Here is a 24,720-nt window from a genome sequence, read left to right as displayed (position 1 = left end):
TGCAAGGTCTTGTCATCGCCTTTTCTTTTTGACCACAGTAGACTCATAGAATTGTAGAGTTGGAAGGGACGACTAGGATTATCTATTCTTGTTCAACCCCCTGCAATGTGGGAATCTTTTGCCCAATGTGGGGCCCAAACCCACAATCTTGAGATTCAGATCTCATGCTCTCCCATCTGAGCTATTAGTCAGGCCAAACATCAAAGCAAGCATACATTGGATAAATCATAAGGATCCAGAAAGCTACATATTTAGGATCAAATCTACCTGGCAATACCAACCTCTAAGAATATAAGTATATATGAAGAGCTTTGCTGGATCAGGCCAATGGCCCATCTAGCCCAGTGTCCTTTTGGGAAGCCTGCATGCAAGACCCAAGCATTTTCCCCTCCTGCAGTTTCCAGCTACTGGCATTTGATCTGTAAGCTCTTCCCTCTAATCCCTGGTGTGCAGGGGGACTCTATAGCCCCTTGCTGATGAAGGCCTTTTATCTTCTCTTTACATATCCTTGCGGTGGAGATGAAGCAAAAGGCACCAGAAACCAGGTGTACTGAGCTGGGTGAAAAAAGCCCTTACCAACTTATGACAGTTTCACATTAAGAGGACATGACGTCTAGTGCTGCAATTCCTCATCAACATGCAGCATCCAACCTTCCTGCTTGGTAAAACCACATGGTGGAAGGCAGAATAGACCCCAACTAACCTTTGACCCAGAGGGGGATACATTTATTTCTAGGAGCCCAAAGCCCTTAAGGTGACTCCCAAATGGGTTGCTAATATCTCTAGCTCAATGCTAAAGCACCAATTGTGGCAGTTCCTACAGAACATAAACCCTGTCCCCAAATCGATACAAGAAGGCCAACAAGAACAGCAAAAGCTACCAAAGCCAAATCAGATGGACTGGCAAAAAAAATCCTCACTGAGCCTATATTTTTTTGCAGGAGAAAAAGGCAATAGAATACATCACTGGTTTTTATACTTGTAAACCGCTTAGAATCCTCTTTTGGCATTAAGCAGTATATTCATCAATGGATTACAAGGAACAGGGGACCGGACATACAGAAGACTTGCCCTTCGTGCAACTCAGAGTGGAGTGGAGAGGTGTGGTCTCTCAACTGTCTCACAATACTTTGTGACGTTAGGTAAGAGGTATGCTATTGCCATGTGGTCTCTCCCCAAATGTGGTTGCAATGGGAGTCCTGTTTGAGAGTGGAAACTGGGCTTCATATTCTCCAGGGTTAAGCCCTTGTGCTGGAAACAGATCTTGAGCCTGCCTCTGGCACAATTAAGCCCCTAAAAGCATCCTCTTCGTGCCCCGTTAGTCCCACACTGCTCATTATCCTGCTTCTCATGCTTTGCAGCCTTTTGGTACTTAACTGGGGAACATGATATCACTCTTCCCTTGTCATGTGATTAAGCACACAGCTGCCATGTTCAGAGAAGAGTGGAATTTGAAAGGAGACTGGCATGGAATGAAGGCATGCAATATAGGTCCAGCCCACACTTTACATGCTCTTAGAGCACTGCATGGCTGTACTTGTACACTGTGGGGTCCAAGCCTCTTTCAATAGCATATTTAGCCTTGGGGTTAATCTAGCCTGAAAGTCAGCTGCCGGAGTATGAAAGCAGCATGAGCTACAAAACAAAATGCTCCTCACCATTATGTTCCATTGCTTTGCAAACCACAAAACTTTCAGTATTGGTATACAGTATATTGTTTTTCAGTAAGCATCTGAAACAACATGTGAACCTGCTAGAGAGAGCACTGCACTATCAGTGGACAAAACACAAGCTCTCAGGAGTGAGAGCAAACACTGAATAGAGAGGTTTTCAAAAACAGGAAGGCAGTCAAGCTGGGTGTGGAAGAGAGATAGTCCAGTGCAGCACAATATAAAATGGCACTCAGTGTATTAAAACGATGTTTTAAAACAAGGTTGGATTCTATGGGCTGTAGGAACTGTGGATGCACTGGGACTGGGAAAGCAAAGCAGTGAGCTGAAGGCTTTTCTGACAAGCAGGATAAAGCCAGCTTGCCTTGCCCGGCTTGCAGGAATGAGATCCCACTTCATCTGTAGTACTACAAGTCTAAATGCTAGGCCAGCAAAAACGTCTCGGGCTTGATTCCTTTCTTTAACCTGAAATTCACCACAAAGCAGCAGTTGTCTCTTAATACAGAAACATATGTAAAATGCCACCCCAGAGTATTTTTTTATTTTATTTTAAAACAGGTAGTTTTGGGATTACAATATCCACAATTTACTAAGTTATCAATCAGAAACATTCTTTTTAAACTTTAAATGGTGCTTATTCATTAGCATTTGAACTACCTTTCTTTATTCATATGGATTTTCTAATCTGTTCATTGTCCTTTCTCTTTGCATTGCTGTGAATATGAGTGAAATCAGTTAAAACACTTCAACACCTAACAAGTTTCTCAGAAACGAAATACATTATATTCTATTAAAAACGGTCAGTCTTTTTTTTTTCTCCAGGAGTTTTGGAAGCCAGCCAAATTAGTAAATAGGAGTTAAACAAGGAGTACAGTACATTCATTATTAAATAGTTTTATTAGATATATAGTTGGTAAAAAAATTAGCAATTTCACTCTCCCGAATAAATATAACTTTTTATAAATAGACAGAAAGAACCACAACCCACCTATATAAAGGCCTGCTGTGTAAATAATTTGTTTGATCATAAGAACAAGTCAGAGCATGCTGTGGATATGATTCACAGAAATAAAAGCGAGATTTTCCATGGACTACAATGAGATGTGGGTTTCACCCCACTATCTTGGATTCCCCTTTTTCTGGGCTCATAACTTTGATTCACTGTCTGGGATTCTCTACCATCTCGAATTCTATCTTTGAATTGGTTATGTGGGCAACACAGCCCATATCTATGATCATATCCACACCATATGTTTAAAGCACTTGGCTTTCTCCCAAAACTCCTGTAGCGAAGTGTGGTTTGTTAAGAGGTGCTGGGAATTGTGCCTCTGTGCATGGTAAACTACAATTCACATGAATTTTGGGGGGGAAGACATGGCTGCAAAAGTGGCATGAATGTGTTTTAAACGCATGGAGTGGATGTGACCTGTGTTGATCAGGGAAGATTTCAGGATTTTAGAGTTGGTAAGGAGTTTCGGAAGTCACCTAGCTCAACCCCCAGCTTGGTGCATTATCTACAATACAGGGTGCAGCTGCAATGTTTCTGACAGGCCTCTAGAAAAGACACTGTCAAACAGCTGCTACTGTTAGGAGGTTCCTCCTAATATTTAACCCAGCTCTGATTCCTATCAATTTCTAATTTCTCTTTGGAGCAAGAGAGAACAAGTCTGCTTCATCTTTCTCATGAAACCCTGTCAGATACTTGAGGGCAGCTTTCATTTTGGTGTTAACTCTGGAGGAGTATGTTCCAAGATAACATACTAGAGTGATAGAAGAACAGAGTCTGCCACTTTCCACCATAGTACATTTTGGGTTTTAATTGTATTTGATGCTACATTAGACTCTTTTCATTTATACGCCTATACTCCTGTATTTTTTTTTTTCCAGTGTCTTGAGACAGCTATATGGATATTTTGCAAGTGATGCTGTTTTGCAAGTTCCCTAAGCTGCTGGATCTCCAACAGTATGGAACTGGACTGTAAGGCCATGACTGAAATACAAAAAGGCTAATCTATTGCAGGCTTGGAGTAGAATTAAAATGTGGTGTTTGATAATCACCCAAGATGATTGAATGAGAATACATTGAGGAAAGGGGGGTGGTCAAATAGCTCTGAATGTGACAACGTCAAGGAAGTATTCAATTAATTTCAGGCATTAGTGAGGAGTCACAATCGGAGCATGGCTGATTTTGAGAGTATTGGTTCATATGATCTATAATTTATTCTAAGAATTTAACAATTTTCTACTCATTCAACTGCCCTTGGTGTGTAACAGTTCCTTCCAGGAAGAATAACTTACTATACTTGCCACTCAAGTGGTCCTGTAGTACCTGAGTGATTCTGATAGAATATTTTGTTCTTAGGCCATATTTTTGTACTTTTCAAGACTGCTCTAAATTAAATGATTAGGAAGAGGAACATTGGGTTTACGCTGCAGGAATACTGCATCTAACGCACACACAAAAGGAAAAGCAGTTTGCAAATTGGCTTTTCATATGTATCACTTACCTTTTAAAATGAAATATCAATAAATATATATGCAAACAGATGTATGCAAGGGCAATTGTGCAAGATTATAATTTCAGCAGTTTTGTCCATTATCTTAATTTCATTAAAGCTATTATGTGTTTCCCCTAGTGCAAGGGAAAGAAAGAAGGTTTGGAAGAAGGAATAGCATACACAAAACTTCTGCACTTCCAGGGAGTCACAGTTAGAGACAATACATAGAGAAAACTTTGTCAAGTTTTACAATTTACTGGTAAAGACAAAGAAGTAGTAGAAAAGTGAACTAGATTGCTGGGTGTTGTCGCTTTTACATAAAGGAATGGAATGGATAATAAAAGGTCTATCTGGAGAATCTGGAGAAACAGAGTATATTTAGCCCCCCCCCCCCGATGTTGTGGGGCTCATATGAGCCGTTTTAAGCTATTTAAAAGGGTGTGAGGAAGAAGGAAGAGAGTAACTATAGGCACAATCTATGTGGAAGTCCCCTGGTGGAAATCTCATGGCAATGAACAGGGGCCAGGCAAGGTGTATTTTGATAGGGTTTGCCTATTACGAAGTCCCCAGTGGCTATGCCCCATATCTTCCAAGTATAGAGTACAAAGCACCCGCCTCACATTACACAAACAAAATTTTAAGATTAGAACTAGGAAGAATTCTGCAACAGGAAATTACCAATGGAGGTTCCAGAATGTTCTTCCTTGCAAGGTTTTATGCAAATACTGTGAATGTGCCCATCAGAAAAGCTTGAGATGCAGGTTAGACTGCCTTAAATAATGGGACTGGACTCATGCTCCTCCCGGGCCGGTTTACAAATCTTAAGAGTCTACAATTCTGAATATACATAGCTATTGATGGCAGTCATTTAAATTTGTTTCAGTCACTCCTGAGCATGTGTTTAGGAAAAGGACAAAAGTGTACCACTACTGCTTTTTAAACCATCCAACAACATTTATTTATTTTAAATTTCACTGTCAAGAGGAAAGGTCCATTTAACAGATACTATCTGTTAGTAGATAAATGTTAGCCCTTTATTATTCAGTCACACTCAGATATTTAGATGATATGGTAACAATGTCAAAAGCTAATGATCAGGGTTAATCAGTATGAAGCTAAATAAGTTGCAAATATGATTGCCAATACACAAAATTAGGTTTCTTATTCAAAAGAAGTAAACTACTTTATGATTTCAGGTGTAACAAAACAGACTAATTTTTAAACAGAAGGAACTCAGGCTACAAACTCTATTTACAAAGATTTTAATTAAGTGAGTCACATTAACAGAAGCTCAGGTGTCTTGATTCCACAAAAAGAAAAACAGTTTGTAGCTTACTATTTTTGCCATTGCTCATGAATTTGTACAGTTTCGTAATTTCGCATAGGTATCTGTTTTGCTTTTAAAAAAGAAAACTTTCTAGAATTATTTATTTTTCAAGATAATGGGCATGGAGGATTTTCAGAAATTAAAGGCAACCTTCTTTGCCTGTTTACTCAGAATAAGTCCCCCTGTGTTCAACAGGTCTTATTCCCAGTAAAGTGTGTGTAGGACCACAGTCACAATCTATTTAGGATCACAGCCTAGGAAGCAAATGATGTGGTATGCTACATATTTAGGTATTATCAATCAGTATATAGCTCCATGCAGTGCTATCTTATTCGTGTTTGCTTGGAAGTAAACCCCACTGTATTTCATATGGCTTAATCCCAGGCAAGTGTGCACAGGATTTTAGTCTTGGATTGATATCAGAGGAAACACAGGTTCAGGTTCCTTAAACAGCCAATTAAGTTACCGATTACATATTTTCCCCTTCTTTCTGAACATAATTTGTGTCATTGTATGAAATCAAGTGACCTACAGTGAGTTCACAAATTGAAAACTGTTCTTGCAAATGTCTGTGTCAATGGCATTCTGCTTTGGCAGCTGCCTGGTTTTAGGACAGATATAAAGACAAATCAGCTGTTCTGCATGCTTCATTTTTTTTTTTCATGAACAAGACAGACAGGCAGACCAAGGCTGTGATCGTAAACACAAATTTCTTGTAGAAAAAAAAGAGGAAATTGTTTGGATTTACTTTGAAAAACCGATTAGTGTTTGAAAAACCTTGCCCATTTCTTGAGATCAGTAACCCCTGGACTTCATGTTCCATACATATGGAAAATCACAAATATTCCATGTAGAAAATCTCTTTAAAGTTGTTGAACAATCCTGGCTTTAAAACTCCCGTGCCTATTTTCCAAGCAGAATAACCTTCAGTGCCAAATTAATGTCACAATTTATCTATCTGTTGTTCTGTGCTCTTTAAACTTGCGTGCCAGGCAGTATGTCAGTATGGAATCTGGTTGTTAAAAGCAGTTTCATATGTTCTCTTTGTATATAGACTTTGTCTTGGGTTTCCCCCCTCCTTCTTCTTCTCCCCCCTCTTTTTTTTTAATAAAAAAACTTGATTACTTGTTTACAGAAATGCTTTCAATTTGTTTGACAGTTTGTAAGAACTGCTGTGAAGCACAGTTAAAAGCACAAGCTTGTGAAAATAGAAATTCATCATAAAAATTCTGCTCCTCCCTAAAATACGCCTTAGCATTTGATCTTTCCCCCCACGTCTTTGCAGTAATTAAAATAAGATTGTCCTGAAAAAATGTTCCTCTCTGTAGATTCCACCAGCAGAATGGCGGTTTTATGAAATTAGCAGTTGTTCAAACAGCACACATGATGCAATTATAGTGAAATCAGGGTGCAAATACACTATTATATTCACACGTAGCTTTTGTTTCATAATCCAACTTCTTTCCCCAGTGACACCACCAGTATTTAACGTATGGTTGCCCTTTGATCAGTAACATCTTAAAATTTTAAAAAGTCTTCCACATTCACGCCCCATTTGATTGAAAAACTCACTCCTGTACATTATATCTGATAGGACATTAAACAGGGGTCAGAAACAAATACAGAATCATAGGTAGAATGAGGGAAACAAAATGGAACATATTCTTTTCACCTCACTTTTTTAAAAAAAGGAAAATCATTTTGAAAGGGGGGGGCATGTGCTTCCTAGCTTTCCTGCCAATTCCCCCCCACACACCCTGCATGCTAAACATATATATTCTCAGCATTTAGTCTTCAGAATACCTTTTCCAAAAAGCGGCAGTAATATAAAAACTGGATCTTGGTCATGAAAGTTTCTTTTGTCAAAGGAATTATTAGAAAGAAGCATGTTTCCAAATGTGTCTCATTTTTTAAATAAAAAAATATCCCTTAAGTTTTTGAAAACTTACCTGCGGTTCCTGGTCCTAGGCAGAATTCTATAGTAGAATTAGGAGATCAGCCTCAACTCTATTTTTATATATCATATATATATGAAAAAGGATTTTATTTATTTAAACTCACCAGTGCCCTTCTTCTTCTCCAGGAAGATGTACCCGTCAGCACCTGCTGAGGGTTTCGATGATTAAACTGACAGGTAAAAAATTCCTGTAGAATAAAGCCAGACCAGCTGGCTTTGAAGAGAAACCCCCCAGTTTGGGTCCTGTTTGCCTCACTCACCCTCTGCTATGAAGGCACAAGCTTTTTCCCCTTTGCTGTTGACCTGTAAGATGCGTGATTTCCATGCACAAGTGTCTGGCATGCCTGGCCCCACCTGCTCCTGTCACTCGAGAGTAAATTTAGCTGTAAAAGGTATCACTGACAAGCAGACCTTTGTCAGCTCTGGCGAAAGAACATAGAATTACTCTGTCCACAAAGCAAGCTGTAAGTTCAATTGGAAAATATCAAATCAGTAGCTTTATCCAAAAATCACTTCTCGGGAAGAAGCAAAATGAAATGACTTTCAGATGGCCGAAAGTAAAAGAAAAAAGTGTGTGTGTGGGGGGGGATACCCCTCTTTTACAGTGAAGTTAAAAAAAAAAATCTTATTTCCAAGAATAATTTTAGAACAAGACAACTTTTTGTACTTTTTAATTACAGCTGGAAGGAAACTTCTTTAGAAATGGAAACAGAACACACATCATTCGGGTTATTAAACTATGTTAAGTATTAAAGTGGATTTCTTTCCCTTTTCACTCTTACTTTTATGCGGAGAAATATTAGAAACCTAAAACTTCTCAAAGAGGATTCAGTAATCTCGCTCCCCAAATTAGAATGTCGTGTTAAGAGACTGCATTTCAGAATTACACAGAGGCTTTGAAAATGGAGGAATCGGAGCAAATGTGCATAAGTAAGACCTTGTTAAATCTTGAAGCACTTTCATTCAGGATTTTTTCTCCTTTTTAGACTAAGGTAAGGACATTTATGTCTCGCCAGTCTGCTATTGTTATTCATCCTGGTAACAACACACACACAACTCACAGGCTGTTTTTGACTATGTAACTTCTATTGTATTTATGTAACCTATTGTTACTCATCTGCCTCCCCTTGGGGAGAAAAAAAGTGTATGGTACTAGATATTGGGGGGGGGGGAATCTGGTAGTTACCATTAGTATCGTTAATTCACCAAATGGGTGAAATACCAGGCAAATGATCTATCTGCATTACCAAAATCCTGATCTTCAGCAATTTGGCAGGAAACTACACAAACTATTTGACGACATGCCCCAGTACTGTTGTGCTTAAAGGGGGGGGGAGGGTTGAGGGGAGAGAGAATGAGAGGTATTGGGAAGGAGAGGCTGGGTCACAGGCCCTTTGTCAAATAAACAAGCTTCCTATTTACTTACTGCACATAAACAGCTACTCACCAAACTCATTTCTCTGCAGGGTACCACTTTCAGATAAAAACATGGACCTGATTGGCATCATCCAGTATCCATGGAAACACGGTAAGTACCTCTCTCAGAGTGAATGTCTCTTATTCAAGATTTAAAGGCTGAGTACTGGGTAAGTGAGTGTTTTCATTTAATAATTATATGGGAGATACTTTTTAGAAGCTCGCAAAGGGGAAACAGGTTTGGGGTGTTGCGTGTGCCATAACAAAGCCCTTATGCTTTCATCATGTTTTTAAAAAATCATGTGTTTGAGGTTCAGACTCTCTAGCTATTCACACCCCGCCACACACACCAAAAAATGCAAGCTACCTTCTTCAAGACCCAGTGAATAGGAGTTTGAAACTTGGAACCTCTATTAGTACAAAGCTGCTTCTTTGTTTACTTAGTAGTTAGGCAGTTCTCCTATTGTATTCCCCCCCCCCCCCCCAAAATAGGAGGATTTTCAAAGCATTTATACCTTGATTGTTAGGTCATAGAATTAGCCAGGCAACGCAAAATCTTTGACTAGAGTGAGAGGCCAGAATTGCATGCACTGTGTTTGAATCAAATGAAATCATTTTTTAAAAAGGCCTTTATTTTTAAAGGCTAGAGTATTTGTGTGTAGGCTGCAGTCTTGGGTGGAAATATTCATGAAGATAATGATAAGTGATGGTAGTGTTGTGCTCTGAAGATAGTAGAACTTAGGATCTCACACATACTTGTTAAGAGTCAACAGCAGGCATAGGCAAACTTGGCCCTCCAGATGTTTTGAGACAACAATTCCCACCATCCCTGACCACTGGTCCTGTTAGCTAGGGATGATGGGAGTTGTAGTCCCAAAACATTTGGAGGGCCGAGTTTGCCTATGCCTGGTCAACAGTAAACTTGGTTATGGACTGACATCTAGGAATATATGCAGGCAAACCAATTGAAGCTGAATCTAGATCAAATGGAGGATATAGTTATAGGTGGCCTCTGGAGGTGTTCAAATTTCTTTTCTGCACGGGATATCAATTTCCCTGAAATATTAGTTTCTTAGCAAGGGAGCTAAGAAACATCCACACTTGTTTTTGGATACCCAGATGTCTATCATGTCCACAAGTACTTTTTATCAGTTAATCTCATGGCATTAGTGCCATTTTCTTCAGAACAAAGTTGTAGCAACTAATATCCATATTGTAGTATGGACATCTGCACCTAGCAAGATCACTAGGAAAAGGTGTGATCAAGTTTCCATATAACTGGGAAATGAGGCCTGACCATGAAAAGAACAGATAGATCCTTCTTGGGCATGATGTCCAAGAATAGTAATGAAACTTCTTTTCCAGTAAAGTCTACTTAAACCTGAAAAAGAGTAAAGGTACTGTGGTTCCAGCAGACTTTGGAGTGGTTAATAATTGGTATTTATGTATTTAGCTCTAACAAATGTTTTGAAAATGATGGTATTGTCGTTATAGTCTTCTAATATCTTTATAGTCTTCTAATGGAACAAAAAGCCAAAAACAAAAACAAGGCAATGTAAAAAAATAAAAACAAAACAAAACAAAAAAAGGTTACTGCAAAAAAGAGGGGGAAAAATCAATGATGCCTTCTAATACTAAGATAAAAAAATTGTTAGAGTGTGAAGTCTTGCAAAAATTCCAGACACAAGCAGTTAAAACATTTTTTTCAGAGTTTCCAGTGAGATAATATTATGAATCTGTTACCTTTGAAAATGAAGAGAGAAAAAGATCTGTTTTAAAATGAGCTTCATTTTGCATGGATTTCACTGACTAATCCCGATTAAGTAGTTTATGAATTACAGCCTCAATCAGGTAAATAGCAGTTCCCCTACCTGGACTAGGTTCTTATATTTTCATTTCATTAAATATAGCCGTTACCGCAACACATTTCTCTGCTGAAAGATCCAGCGGAGGTAACTGAAATCCAACTGGTTTAGAGTTCTGGCTTCCCTATTTTTATCACTCTGCATATTATTTTCATTTACTTTCTTTATTGTTTTTATTTGCTAACTTTTCTCAGCAACCCGTCCCTGCTGAGTGCAGATGGCATGAATGATCCCACAGATTCTCTGCTCAATAAGCCAGAATGGTATTGCAGACATTCTATATTAAACTTCTCTTACTGCAATAAAAATGTTACTTTACCACATGCCTGCTTCGGATTCTGCATCATTCTTCAGGTCTGTATGCGTACGGATTCTTTATAGAAGTTTACTTAAGCATTGTGATTCTAGAACCTGGTCAAAAATGGTTGGATCTATTCCAAGGCCTTAGATAATTCATCCCCCTTGCAGAGGGGCATATTGGGGACTTTGCTGTGCTCTGACATTTAGAACCAGATATTTACTTGGGCAGCCATTTTAGGCACTTCTCATTCTTACTTTGCATAAAATGGGGTTGGTAAGGGTGTGTGTGTGATGTTCCAACTGTTGTCTACTCAACATAAAACTAACAAACAAAAATATTGGCGTGTGCAGTGGGACGAAATATGCATTTCATACAAAATAATGGAAGATGGTTCTAAATGTGCCTCAGCACAATATTAAAATTAGAGGCACCAGTGAAGTTTTCCTGAGCCAGGCTAGAAAAAGAATGACAGGCACTTGGAAAGCCTGCGTCAAATTGAGAGGTGCACATTAGCCCTGATTTTTCCCCCCTGCTTGAATGGAAGTTTTCTCCCCCTCCCTTTCTTCCCATAGTGCTGGCTAACAGTGGACTGGAACCCAGGGGATTATGGTAGATGTTGGTTTTCACAAGAACTCCTGAAAGAGTTCTTGGGAGAGCAACATCTTCTATAGTCCTTTGTGTTGCAGCCACTGCAATAGGGAGACGAAGAGGAGGACTGGTAAGGGAGGTGGGGATATTTTATTTTCTCCCCATGTCTGTTCTTATTACCGCCCAGCTTCCAGATGAGGAGGAGATACTTTTCCAAGGGGTGAAGGGCTGGTATGGACAGTTGGAAATGAGTGTAATTTCATATCCTGGAATAGGGCATGAAAATAATAATTTAATTATTAGTAGTACTAAGAGGGGATGCGGGTGGCGCTGTGGGTTGAACCACAGAGCCTAGGACTTGCTGATCAGAAGGTCGGCGGTTCGAATCCCTGTGACGGGGTGAGCTCCCGTTGCTCACTCTCTGCTCCTGCTAACCTAGCAGTTTGAATGCACGTCAAAGTACAAGTAGAAATATAGGTACTGCTCCGGCGAGAAGGTAAACGGAGTTTCCGTGCGTTGCTTTGGTTTGCCAGAAGCGGCTTAGTCATGCTGGTCACATGACCCGGAAGCTGTATGCCAGCTCCCTCGGCCAATAAAGTGAGATGAGTGCCGCAACCCCAGAGTTGGTCACAACTGGACCTAATGGTCAGGGGTCCCTTTACCTTTACCTTTAGTACTAAGAGGGTTTTTTGTCACTGTTGTTGCAACTGCTGCTCTTTATTTTGGGGAATGTTTCATTATACACCTTTAGGTGCCAGGTGAAAAGGTTCTTCTTCAACTAGGCCTTTGGCTGACTAACATCCCAGATCCTTTGAAATGTGTCTGTGGGAAGGAGGGAGGTTTATTGGCTTGGCTTATTTTTGTTCTTATTTTTATCATGTATTTTGTGTTTTATCTTTTTTTTATGCTGTGAACCACCCTGAGATCTATGGATGAAGGGTAGTATATTATTGTTGTTATTGTTGTTGTTGTTGTTGTTATTACTAAAGTGGGGGACATGGTAAAAATATATAGAGACTGATGTATTTCTCTCTTTTTTGCCCAAGATAACTTTACCCCCCAATGCCTATGAAGGTATTGTTGTATATATTCATCACTTCTTGAGTGTCTCAAAGCAACTTACATAATATAAATACAAGAAACACTAAAGCCAAATATAAAACAGCAATAAAACAAGACCTTGTGCAAATCCTACCTACCTCATTTAAAAAGATATGCACTTGTGCGGAGGGGGAGGGAAAAATAGAGGGGAAACTTAAGAATGATATGTTTTTTGATAAAATGTGAAATTTCTAATAATAAAAAAAGGATAAGCACTAAAAAAAGGCCTCTTGGCTAAATCTAACTGCATCTCTTCAATTTGTTTTTTATCTAAAATATGCTCCGTATATGATTATGTTATTGTTTGGATGGTTATATGTTTGTACATACATTTATGATTAAAGTGGGAAAAAGACCCCAGATAGAATTAGGTACCTTCCCAATTAATGATCAAAGGTCTGGGTAAATAAAAATGTATTTGGATTGTGCCTAAAAACAGGCAATGATGGTGCCAGGTGTGCTTTTCTGGGGAAAGCTTTCCATATATGGGGAGCTGCTACTGAAAAGGTCTGTTTTTGTGTTGCCACCCTGCATGCCTCCCTCAGACAGGGCACAAGGAGAAGGGTCTCAGATGATGAACACACTGTACAGGACATTTTATGTCAGAAGAGGCATTCCTGAGCTTTATAGGTCAAAACCAGCAATGTGAATTGAGCCCAGAAATTACTTGGTAACCAGTGCAGTTGGACCAGGATTGGTGTTACATTCTCAGACCTCTGAATTCAGCTACGGCTTCTGAACCATCTTCAAAGGCAGTTCCACATACAACAGTCATCTATTCTAGAGGTTACCAGAGTGTCGACAACAGACGTTAGGCTGTCCCTGTCCAGATAGGGGCTCAGCTGCCACCAGCCAAAGCTCTGCACTACTGAGGCCACTTGAACCTCAAGCAGTCTGAATGGATACAGAAGTAACCCCCAACTATGCACCTGCTGCTTCAGAGGGAGTGTAATTCCATCTAGGGCAGACCAAACTCCACTCATTTGGCCTGGGGAACCTCCCACTAACAATTTCTCAATCTCATCTGGATTAAGCTTTAGGTGATTGGCTCTCATTCAGTTCATCACTGAGAGCAGGCACTGATCTACTACAATGATGCGAAGATGCTAAACATAAAAGCCAAGAAAAGGATGTGGTCAAAACATGGAGTCCTGCTGGGTACTTGCATTGTAGCAGTGCGTAGCTCTAGCTCTGGGTGAGGAATGGACCAGCTTTTAGGTGTGATTTGCTTCCTGCAGATGAGGTAAACTGGATTTCTTGTCACAATTCTTGTGGTTTTGCAAAGTAAAGTTATAAGAATGAGCAGGTTTGCCCACGCAATTGAGCAATTGCTGTAGCATCACTGGGTAATTTCCAGCTAACTCTTCACAAGGGAAAGCACAGCTAGCCTGGTTAACCAAGACAAACCATTGCATCTCCTTTGTTTTAACTTGGGGTCTGTCAACTGCAGTGATGCAACCACTTTGGTAGCTTATGATGCTATTATTAGTGTCCTATAGGCTGATAGCAAACTCATTCTCTGAGTGTGGATCCTTATTAGGTGAAAGTGGTACCCTCCACACACAAGAGGTAGGTACCAGCCGACTTGGGGGAGGGAGGGGGAACCCCAGGTTTTGCAGATGTTCAAAAATATTTAGAAAACCCCCTAAATGGGGGTGGTACTTCAAAACAGTGTGCTCTGTGGCCACAGAATGTTAACTGAATGGAAGGGGGTGCAGAAAATGAGGGGGAGTTGGAACGGAAGTGCAAATGGCAGGCTGAAAGCTTTTCTGGCACCCATTCTGGATGCACTCAGATGTGCAGAATTTTGAGGTGCTGTTGCTGATGAATGTAGAACAGATGCTTTTCTCCACTCTGATTAGATAGAAAGCAGGTAGGAGCCCCCCCCCCCGCCAAGCCTTTTCCCTCTCCTACCAGCCTATGCCTGGTAGAGGAACTGGGAAAAGCAGCATGCTAGCCTTATTTAGGAATCTGCCTGATAGGAAAGAGAGCCTCCACACTACTCTCTGCCCTACCAGCCTGAGACTACAGAGCTAGGAGAAGAAGGCTGTGGCAGGGAGGTCTGGATGCTTACAGTATATAATTTTCAGCACGGGATCACCCAAGCATCCTTGGAAACCTCCAACTTAGCAGCATGGATCATTCCTTGAAGTTTTGTGAACACTGATTTAATTGTTTAGGCAATTTTATATCTATTAAAAATCCATGATGCAGTGCTATTGCATATGAAAAACACAAACAAACCTCTGGAAACCTTTGCATAAGATATGGAAATTATAATATTGAATGAACTGGTGTGCAACTGGAGCTCTATGAAATTTGAATCGGCCCCTGGATTTTCATGTAAGTACAATGGAACCTCGATTATCGAACATTTCGGAAGCCGAAGAATTCGGAACCTGAGCGCCGACAACCTGGAAATGAATGCTCCTGTTTCGAACAATTTTCAGAAGCTTCCACGGCGTGTTTTTCATTCCCCCCCCATTGACTTTGCAGCCAGCCCATTGATCCTTGTTTTCTGAACTTTTCAGAAGCCGAACGGTCTTCCGGAATGGATTAAGTTTGAAAACTGAGGTTCCACTGTACAACTTTGGTAAAAGGAAGTGTGCAATAAGTAATAAATAATATATTCCCAAGCTGGTTTCACAGATGCCTAGTAATATTTTGTGTACTGCTGTTCTATAATGCCACGGGTGCCCAAGGGTTGTAGCTTACACTGCATACCAAATTGTGTCTACTTATAAACAAAAATTACTATTATTGTGGTTATTCTTAATATTAATTTTGTTTCTTTATTAAAAATATGTATATGCTGCCTGTCATGTTTGCAGTAGATCATAAAATACAATATAAAAAGCAATGTATAACAACCAAGTGGTTAAAAAAGCCTCAAAGTTATACAGCAGCAGAGAACTGGAGCCAGCAAAAACTATAGAAAGCAGAAACATTTTTCACGTGTGTTGAATTGCGCAGATATTTGTGTATACCTTTTTTTGGTCAGGAGAGGGGGAGACTATTTCTGAGAGTGGGCATCATCACAGAAAAGGCCACCTTCTTGATTGTGGCCAGATGGACGTCTGCTTTATCCATTGTGTGGATTATTTAGTGTTAAGCTTTCGTGATATTTGCTGTTTTGCATAGTTTTGCTTTTAGTATTTAGTTGCCTATTTAGTCTCTTCAGCTTGCCAAGAGTTATATTATAAAACTGAATATTTTTAGGTTAAAGAAGAACTAGGTGTAAAAGGAAAATAATTAATTAGCGACTTCGAACAAAGTTTTTTAAATTGAAGCCAAGAACTTAGTTTTTTGGCAGATCTGTAATGCTGCACAATTACAGCAGTATTAAAAACAAGAAAGTTTGAAACTAAGAGGGGGCTATTTTGAATTAGAAGTGTCCAGAGTAAATACCAATATTTTTTTTCCTTTTTCTCAATGGTATATTTATGTGCTACAGCTCTGGAGATACACCCCATTATCTCTAGAGACAGATGGATGCCAGCTAACCATTTGTATGCTACATTTTATCCCCAGAGACCAGTGGTATAGTGGAGAGGGAGTGCCGCTCCAGGACTTATTTCGGTGCAGGTATGTGTTGGGGGTGGTGGCGGCGGTGGCAAGGCATTGGAGGATAGAGCTGTATGTGCCATGTGACCTGCTATGCACTCCCTAAAGTAGCCAGATGTCTTCAAGTGAAGTGGAGGACACTGTCCCATGGCCAGTGTTATAGTAAGATCCAGCTGTCAGTCCTGTCAGTTTCTGTGCATAGAGAGATGGGGAAAGTCATCTTGTCCTTCAGCCCTGAGAGCGCTTTGGGCTGGCCCTGGAATTTGGTCCTAAGTTGCTTTTTTTCCTTTAAAGGAACATATGATCAGGAAATGGTCTGAGAACTGCTGCGGCAGAAGCTTAAAATTGCTTATTCTGGTGTGTTGTCAGGTTAGTGCTTTGAGGATGGCTGCTGCAGAGTACTTACCAAGGCCATCTTCTCATGGGGATTGGATGATAGGTCAGGTACATTTTTGATGACACACAACTGTCACATATCTTTCCAGCTTTCATTGATCTGCTCTAATTAGCTGTTCGGAGTGCATCACACAACTCGGCTTGTGCAATATTATTTTGTAACATGAGCAAAGCTTTTTCCACCAACTCAGCATTTGTTTGTTGGATTACTGCATTCTTCTTATTTTTTTCGCTCTGAGCTCATGCCTATCATTGTCCTCCAAAATATATTAAAATACACACACACAGAGGAGCGTAGCATGAATACTGTGAGAAGTCAGCTCATATTGTGAGCTTTACTTTTAAAATCCAACAGACTACTTTGTGTAAAGCACCCCCTGTGTAAAAGTGAGCATATTTCTTCACTACAGAAAATATATCTTCCTTCCTTTCTTTGGCAGCACAGCTGACCCTGTAAAAGGTAAAGGTAAAGGTACCCTGCCCGTACGGGCCAGTCTTGCCAGACTCTGGGGTTGTGCACCCATCTCACTCAAGAGGCCAGGGGCCAGCGCTGTCCGAAGACACTTCCGGGTCACGTGGCCAGCGTGACATCGCTGCTCTGGCGAGCCAGAGCTGCACACGGAAACGCCGTTTACCTTCCCGCTAGAAAGCGGTCCCTATTTATCTACTTGCACCCGAGGGTGCTTTCGAACTGCTAGGTTGGCAGGCGCTGGGACCGAGCAACGGGAGCGCACCCCGCCGCGGGGATTCGAACCGCCGACCTTTCGATCGGCAAGCCCTAGGCGCTGAGGCTTTTACCCACAGCGCCACCCGCTGACCCTGACTGCATGTCAATTTCCCCATGAGAGACTCCTGCTAAGAAGCATGTTCAGATGCTTGCTAAGAAACAACAGAATTGCTTCTTCTCTCACTTGTACCCAATATCTCAATAAGGATTGGATGAATACGCTAGAAATAGGCTGGCTGTGTGTCCTACTTTACAGAAGACAGTTTTTAATATGTGAAAGGAGACTCCTGTCTGAAAGGTTGTCCATCCATATGGTATAAAGATAAAAGAACCAGAAGAAGGCATAGCAGGGGCCTTGGAGAACTGTAGCTTAGTTACAGATAGGTAGCCGTGTTGGTCTGTAGCTTAGTGTTAGAGCCTTGCACACAGAAGGTCCCTGTTCAACCCCTGGTGCCTTTAGGTAGAGCTAGGAAAAGCTCCTGTCTGAAATTCTAGAGAACCACTATCAGTCAGTGTAGACAGGGAAGTGCTAGATGGTCCAATGACACCATATGATGGACCTAATAAGGCAGCTTCCTATCCACCTCATATCTGGTCACTTGTGTAATTGCTGTTCACTACCCAGTACGAAGGGGACGCGGGTGGCACTGTGGTCTAAACCACTGAGCCTCTTGGGCTTGCTGATCAGAAGGTTGGCGGTTTGAATCCCTACGACAGGGTGAGCTCCTGTTGCCCGGTCCCAGCTCCTGCCAACCTAGCAGTTCGAAAGCACACCAAAAAGTGCAAGTAGATAAACAGGTACCGCTCCGGCGGGAAGGTAAACGGCTTTTCCATGTGCTGCTCTGGTTTCAGTGTTCCTTTGCACCAGAAGCGGCTTAGTCATGCTGGCCACATGACCTGGAAAAACTGTCTGCGGACAAACACCGGCTCCCTCAGCCTGTAAAATGAGATAAGCGCTGCAACCCCAGAGTCCTCTGCGACTGGACTTAACTGTCCAGGGTTCTTTACCTTTCCCCCCCTCCAGTATGAACCACCAAGTGTGGCAAGCTGGCATCCAGCTTCTGAAATCTATAGTCACACACTCCAGTTTCCCTGTAGACAGGGAGGCAAAGGATGAGGATAAAGGAGAAGAGAAGAAAGGAGAGAGGAGAGGAGGAGCCTGTGCTTTCAGATATAAGAGCTAGAGGTGGGGGTGGGGAACAGTGAGGACAAAGCAAGCGAGTCACATGTTGGGGAGGGAGAAGAATGGAAAAAGTAAGAACAGAGCCTCAGGCCAGAGACAAGGATTCCTGGCAGAATAATGCCAAGGCCAGTGGGCTGAAGCAAAGAACAACAGGTGGCAGGAGTAGGTGGATATGTGCCATGCTTTATTTGAAAGGCTGCCAGGGGACAGTCGTCTGTTTTGAGAGGCTGTCTGGTCTAAGTCAAGATGAAGGATAAAGAACCACCTGAAGGGAGAGCAAGTTGCCCATTGACACTTAGCCATTGAACCGCAGGCTGAACTGGTAGGCAGGCTGCTCCCCTCCCCATAGTAAGATGCACTGTATTTCTCTTTAAACAGTACACATGATTTCTAAATTTTCATCAACACATGAACTGGGGTATGCAAAGTTTATGTCATGCTATGTTTTTTGGCCAATGCATTTCCTCCTTTTCCAGGATGACCTATGTGACCATCCTAGGCAGGAAAGGATTGCTGACTGAGGAGGAAGAACTCTGAAGGCAGAAGGAGTTTGAGATGGAGGATTGAATTCGTCCCTAGTGAGGATGAAGACACTCAGAGCTGTACGGTGGGAGGAAAGTGAACTGATTAAGGGTCCTGGGATGAAGATAATGAGCAGACCCAAACCTGTAGATCTAGCTGATTCAGAGCTTGGGGACAACATAAGCCAGGTCTGTTGTTTCCAGGCTTCCTAGCAATGCAACAATGCCCACTTCCAATGGGACATTACAGGCTGCCAATTTTTATCTTCATGTAGGACCCTTGTAGCTTTGCATGCTGCATGACAGCGTTTTGTAGGACCCTTGTAGCTTTCAGTGCTGTATGACAGCATTTTGCCCCCAGCAAAATAGCCCGTCATCAACTTGTCCCATTATTTTGGATATTTTGATCTAAATGCTTTACATTATGCCATACTGTCTGTTATGATGCATGAAGTACAATAGCGGAGATCCAAGCAACAATTCACTTTCAGATGGATCCAAGACATCGGGCTGCCTGAGGCCAAGGATACACTCCATGTCCAAAAACTGACCAGGCTGGCAGTTGCATTCTGCTTCAGCATCTTGCACTATACCTGAAGGCAGAAGACTGGCCTAGCAGGTGCAGAGCAGACTGCATGGCACATGCACTCACAGCTCTGTCCACCCACTTCCCTTTAGTATGTGCCACCTGAGGCAGCTGCCTCACTTTGTCTCATGGTAGAGCCCGCCGTAGATGCAGGCTAAGATAGTTGAACTTAGTTCCTTTTTCACATATGCCAGGAAAGCAAACATTGGGTAAGAAACTTCAGAAAGAAGAAGAAGAAAGACTTGCCTTCCATCTGCAGCTAAATACCTCTAGAAGCTCACCTATGGGGTGTAGCACTCAGAGATGCACTATCTCTTGGCCATGAAAGTTCTATGTACCTATACATTGATCGGTCTATATTGCATGCATAAATAGAAGATATTTGGAATGGAACAAGCTGGTATATGGAAAGATGGGGCTCCCACCCAGGGTGAGATCTGAGTAGAGCTAAACAGACGACTTTCCCATCAAATTTTCCTTCTTTGTTTCAAAATCATTCACTTCTGCCCTTGAACACAAATTTTGCATAGTATACTAATTTTGATCTTGCTGAGTCATTCTGCCAGCTGAAAGGCACTATTTTATACATAAAATCCGGAAATCAGTTTGTGGCTACCTAACCAGAGGCACCTCCAGTCTCTAGTCAAGTGAATCCTCCTCCAAATGTACAACATGTAGGTATCTGCAAAAATTGAGTGATGGTGATTGGCTTACATTGTTGCCCATTTCAATGTCCTCTGTTGGCCATCGGTGCTATACAAATTTGAGATCAATAGGGCAGCCGCAGCTGAAACTTGGCAAGATTTTAGTTTGCTACCAAAGGGTGGAGCTATGATATTTAATTAATTTAATTTGCTTAAAGTGGATGTTTGCTTTTGGAGCCAAGTTTTGCAGAAGCAGATGGATTATTTGGCATATTCAGCAGCCACAGAATAACATTTGGACATTGCTTCACATTCATTGGACATCCTAAACAAACGCAGAAACTTGCATTATTGACATGCTCCCTTTATTTTAAACAACCATAAGTGAATACTGGAAAAGACAAGACCGTAAAATCCAATTGCTGTTTGGAACGCTGCCTTGCTCTTACTGTTTTAAGTTGACAGTAACATACTAGCTTTGTTGATCATTAATAATCATGCATTGCCATCTACCACATTTGGTCTACAGATTCTAGTACCACTCTTCAGAACACCTTTGTGGGTAGTTCTTCATTTTGTATGTCATAATGATCTGCTTGCCTCTGTCGACTTCCTTTCTGAGCTAGCTTTAAAGTCAGGACCAGGATCTCTTAAGAATGTATGAAGCTGCCATATACTGAATCAGACCAATGGTCCATCCGTGTAGTATTGTCTACACAGAATGACAAGTGTCCTCCTGGGTTTCAGATAGGAACCTTTTCCAGCCCTACCTGTAGAGGCAGGGGATTAAACATTAAAAATTCTGCATGAAAAAAATTTGCTCTACCAGTGAGCTATGGCCCTCCCTAATCTGTTGGGGCAGCGTGCCCAGGAAACAGAACTTGCCCATGTTATTGGGCATTTGGGGACCAAGTAGACTTGTGCTAATTTTATGAATTCTATTAACACGCACAGTGTGTATGTATGTGTGTTATAAACAGCAGCCACCAGGAAACTTGAGCTATCTTGATATCCTGGTATCTGTTTCTTTTTTTATAAAAAATCACTTCTTTGATGTTGACACCAATGGTCGATCAGGGCAATAGCTTTCCTTGAAATACAAAAAGCCCCAATTTTGGACACGACCATGATAGCTCAGGCTTTCTCATGCCTGCTGCTTATGGAACAAATTAACAATATGCTAGTTTGGCCCTCATGCCAAATATTGAGGCCCAGTGCAGCTGCCCTAAAATTCTGTATAAACGGCATCCTTACAGTGTCCCATTGAACTACACAGAGGATGCAGCAACTGACTCAGCATAACTATATTGAGAGCTGTGACTCACATGAAGGTGACGGCCCTATCCCCCCCCCCCTTTCTATGCTCACCTGAATTGCTCTTTGCCCCTGGAGATCATTCAGATGAAAAAGATTTAGACCATTTGAACAAAACACAGATCCTTTGAATGTTTTCACCTCCAGAAAAAACACATTTGCTTAATACTCTTGAGCACGGTCCATTCAAAGGTAATCACTTTGATGCCCCACTAATTTCAGCAAGAGAGATTTAAGGTACACAGTTTGTGCCAGTGTGATGCTCCCTGCAGGAATGGAATAAGCTTTTCAGCCCCTGTGCTACTCTACTAGTCAGTCTGCCTAGCCAGGTCTCCTGCGTTTAAATTAAGCAAACTAGAATCCTCTGAATTATTCTTGCTCATTCTCTGTAAACCCCAGAAAAGATCACTTTCCCCTGCCCAGATTGAAGATGGAGTAGGTGGTTGCCATGGCAAATTTCCAGAGTTTGCAATGCCAAGCAGCTTCCTAGAACCCGCATACCTGTAAAATTCTCAGAGGAAACTGGGAACTCTCTGAGGTTAAAGAGGCCAGCTACATCCTGATGTTCAGCTGAAAACAAAACCAAGTGTCCTTTTTTACAGAAAAGGTTTAAACCTGCCTAGCCTTCCTCTGAGAGTTTGTTGTTGTTGATTAACAGATGTGGTGCCCTCCATAATGTAGTATTATATTAACATAATTATTAAATGTCAATTGTGTCTAAGGATTGACAAATTTGTTAGTTGCAGTTTTTTCTCTTTTCCAAAAATTCAGTCCTTCACATTTCTGCATCAGTTTGTGAATTTGATTTTTTAAAAGCGCTCATGAAAATTCATTGGCATTTTACAGTGCATTTCTCCTAATACATATAATTTTTGAATTCAGTTTTGCCAAATTCACACACCTTTTGCAAGCAATTTCCCCCCCGATGCCATACATTTTTATGCACACTTTCCCATATAATGTGTGCGTGTGTTTTAATACATATTTTGAAAAACTGCACTGCAAAATTCAGAAAAGTGAATTTAAAAGAATAGCTGTCTTTCATTTCGTGTGTTTCTTGGGAAACTGTTTTCTACTTCCTTAGATGCATTGCTGATCTTCAGTCTCAGAGTTAGTACTGCATAAGGAAAGCCAAGAAAGGATAGAGGTTCTCCATACTGGAATCCTCATGGATGTCCTTTCTAAGCTTAAAAAAAGCACAAATACTCAAAAGGGGCTTCTGACAGCAGCTCACTTTTTAGAAAGGTGCCTGTTCTGTCCTAACATTGTATCTGATTGGTTCCAGCAAATCTCACAAGATCTAGATACCCCATACTAGGAAACAGGCCTGTATGAACACCCTCAATTTGCCTTCTCCACAACATTAACTGGGACTGGCCGTGGGAGCAGCTACTCTCCACCACAGACTGATGAAAGGGCTGAGTTTCTGCTCTGGCATATGTACCACCACCAGGGTTTTGGAAGAGCTGTAAGAAATGGAGCAGGTTGGGAACCTTTTGCCTTCCAAATGTTACCTAACTACAACCCCCACCACCCTTGGCTGTTAGCCATGCTTGCGAGGATGTTGGGAGTTGTAGTTCAGCAATATCTGGAGAGCCAGAAGTTCCTGACACCTGGATTACACACTTAGGACGAAACCAGATGAACATTAAATGTGCCTCTGCAGTTAATGTGTAAGTTTAAAAAATGCAAATAGCATCATCTTGGAGGTGGGGGCAAGAAGAGCTGATTACCTCTAGACACCACAGCAGGTGTGCAGGGGGGAATTTAACCCTTTCTCCCCCTGCTGTGGAAATGAGGAAAATTTGAAGCCACTTTCTTTGCATTGGGAGAAATCCCCTACTGGCCAGAACCAGTGAGGAATTTCCTCCAGACGCAAATAGCAGCTTCAGTGGCGGGAGTTTCCTCTGAGCTGCAGCAGGTGAGTAAAGGGTTGAGCAAACCTCCGCTGCTCCACGTCTGCTGCCGTCCTCATAGTTACATCTTATTTGACCCTCAGTACCAGTTGTGCTGAAAGGGGAAGGTGCAACAAGGGAGAAAGAGTGGCTGCAGTTAAGGGTGGGTGGGTGGAGGCAAAGCCCATGAGAAGCAGGAGACAGCTCATTTCCCCACTTGTAAAATGGCAATGGTGAAGGCGAACCTTTAGAAGCATTTTTGTACCGTTTAAAATCTGATAAATTGTCATCAGAGTGCTGGCAGTGCAACAGGAGCATCCAACAAAATTCTGATTCTGTATTCCATTTCTCCCTTTTATCCAGGGTTGTCCCATTTAAACTGCTTGAATTCCACGTGAATAAGCTTCAGGTTCTTTCCTGTAAGTTCAGTAGGTGCCTGCCTGCCTGCCTGCCTCCCCCCTCCCCTTCTTTCTCAGCTCTTTGCTAGATTGGCATTATCCTGTAGTAGTGTCACAGCCTGCAGTCATTTAATGCTTCTTCTTGTGGGGTCAGGATTCCACGCCCAAGTGCATTTAGCAGGTCAGTACAGTAATTTTAAATGTCTTTCTTTCAATCTTTTGCCATCTTCAATTATACCTTTCCACCCTACTATTTGTGTAATTTTCTTCTGTCTGAAGTCTCTTTACTGTTGTTCTCTATTGCACAGCATGACAAATTACCCATCAAGCTATATCTTTTCAGCCCAGAAATGTGCAGCAGCAACACGGAGTCATGGCATTATCACATGTTGTGCACTTTATTTCCTTACAGTTCATTCAAGTGTGTCACGTTTTTCCCCCTGCTTCCTTTTTGCCATCGTGCAGATTAACCATTTTATCGGCTGTAAACTTTGGAAACAATTAGAAACTAATTACACCGAGAGCCGAGAGCAAGTACCTCATTGAGCCGGTGGCAATGTATACATTTCCTTATCATCTCCTGGTTTTTCTAAAAGAAAAAAGAAAAAGAATGGCCACAAAGCCTTTGGCTTTACAGAAGCAAAGGCTTTGGTCTTGATTATACAGCTGACTAATTCCTGGCACCGGGCAAGAATTATTTGTTGCCGCCGGCCACTAAACAAATTAAGTGTAAGACACCATTCCGTCTGACAGGGAGCCCAGACCTCTC

General features: G+C 41.4%; 1 protein-coding gene and 1 long non-coding RNA gene across 10 annotated transcripts in view; one reads left to right on the top strand and one right to left on the bottom strand.

Moving 5' to 3' along the window:
- MEF2C (myocyte enhancer factor 2C) overlaps window positions 1-7,737 on the bottom strand; it is a 160,060-nt gene extending 152,323 nt beyond the window's left edge. For 3 of the 9 annotated variants that reach the window (XM_081930174.1, XM_081930177.1, XM_081930180.1), the window contains exon 1: window positions 7,557-7,734. The gene's annotated coding sequence lies outside the window, so the exon portion shown is untranslated. Of the gene's footprint in view, window positions 1-7,556 lie in introns of all 9 variants that reach the window. The other 6 variants (XM_081930179.1, XM_081930178.1, XM_081930176.1 and 3 more) reach the window with 4 other exon arrangements.
- Window positions 1-24,720, top strand: part of LOC309380367 — a 65,310-nt gene that overhangs the window by 13,172 nt on the left and 27,418 nt on the right. Inside the window, exon 2 of the long non-coding RNA XR_014172883.1 lies at window positions 8,919-8,980. This is a non-coding gene — a long non-coding RNA (uncharacterized lncRNA). The remainder of the gene's footprint in view (window positions 1-8,918; window positions 8,981-24,720) is intronic.

Source organism: Podarcis melisellensis (assembly GCF_964234715.1).
Source record: "Podarcis melisellensis genome assembly, chromosome: 11".
Lineage (NCBI taxonomy): Eukaryota > Metazoa > Chordata > Lepidosauria > Squamata > Lacertidae > Podarcis > Podarcis melisellensis.
Note: the sequence above shows the minus strand (reverse complement) of the source record. Positions and strands in the feature narration are given on the sequence as shown.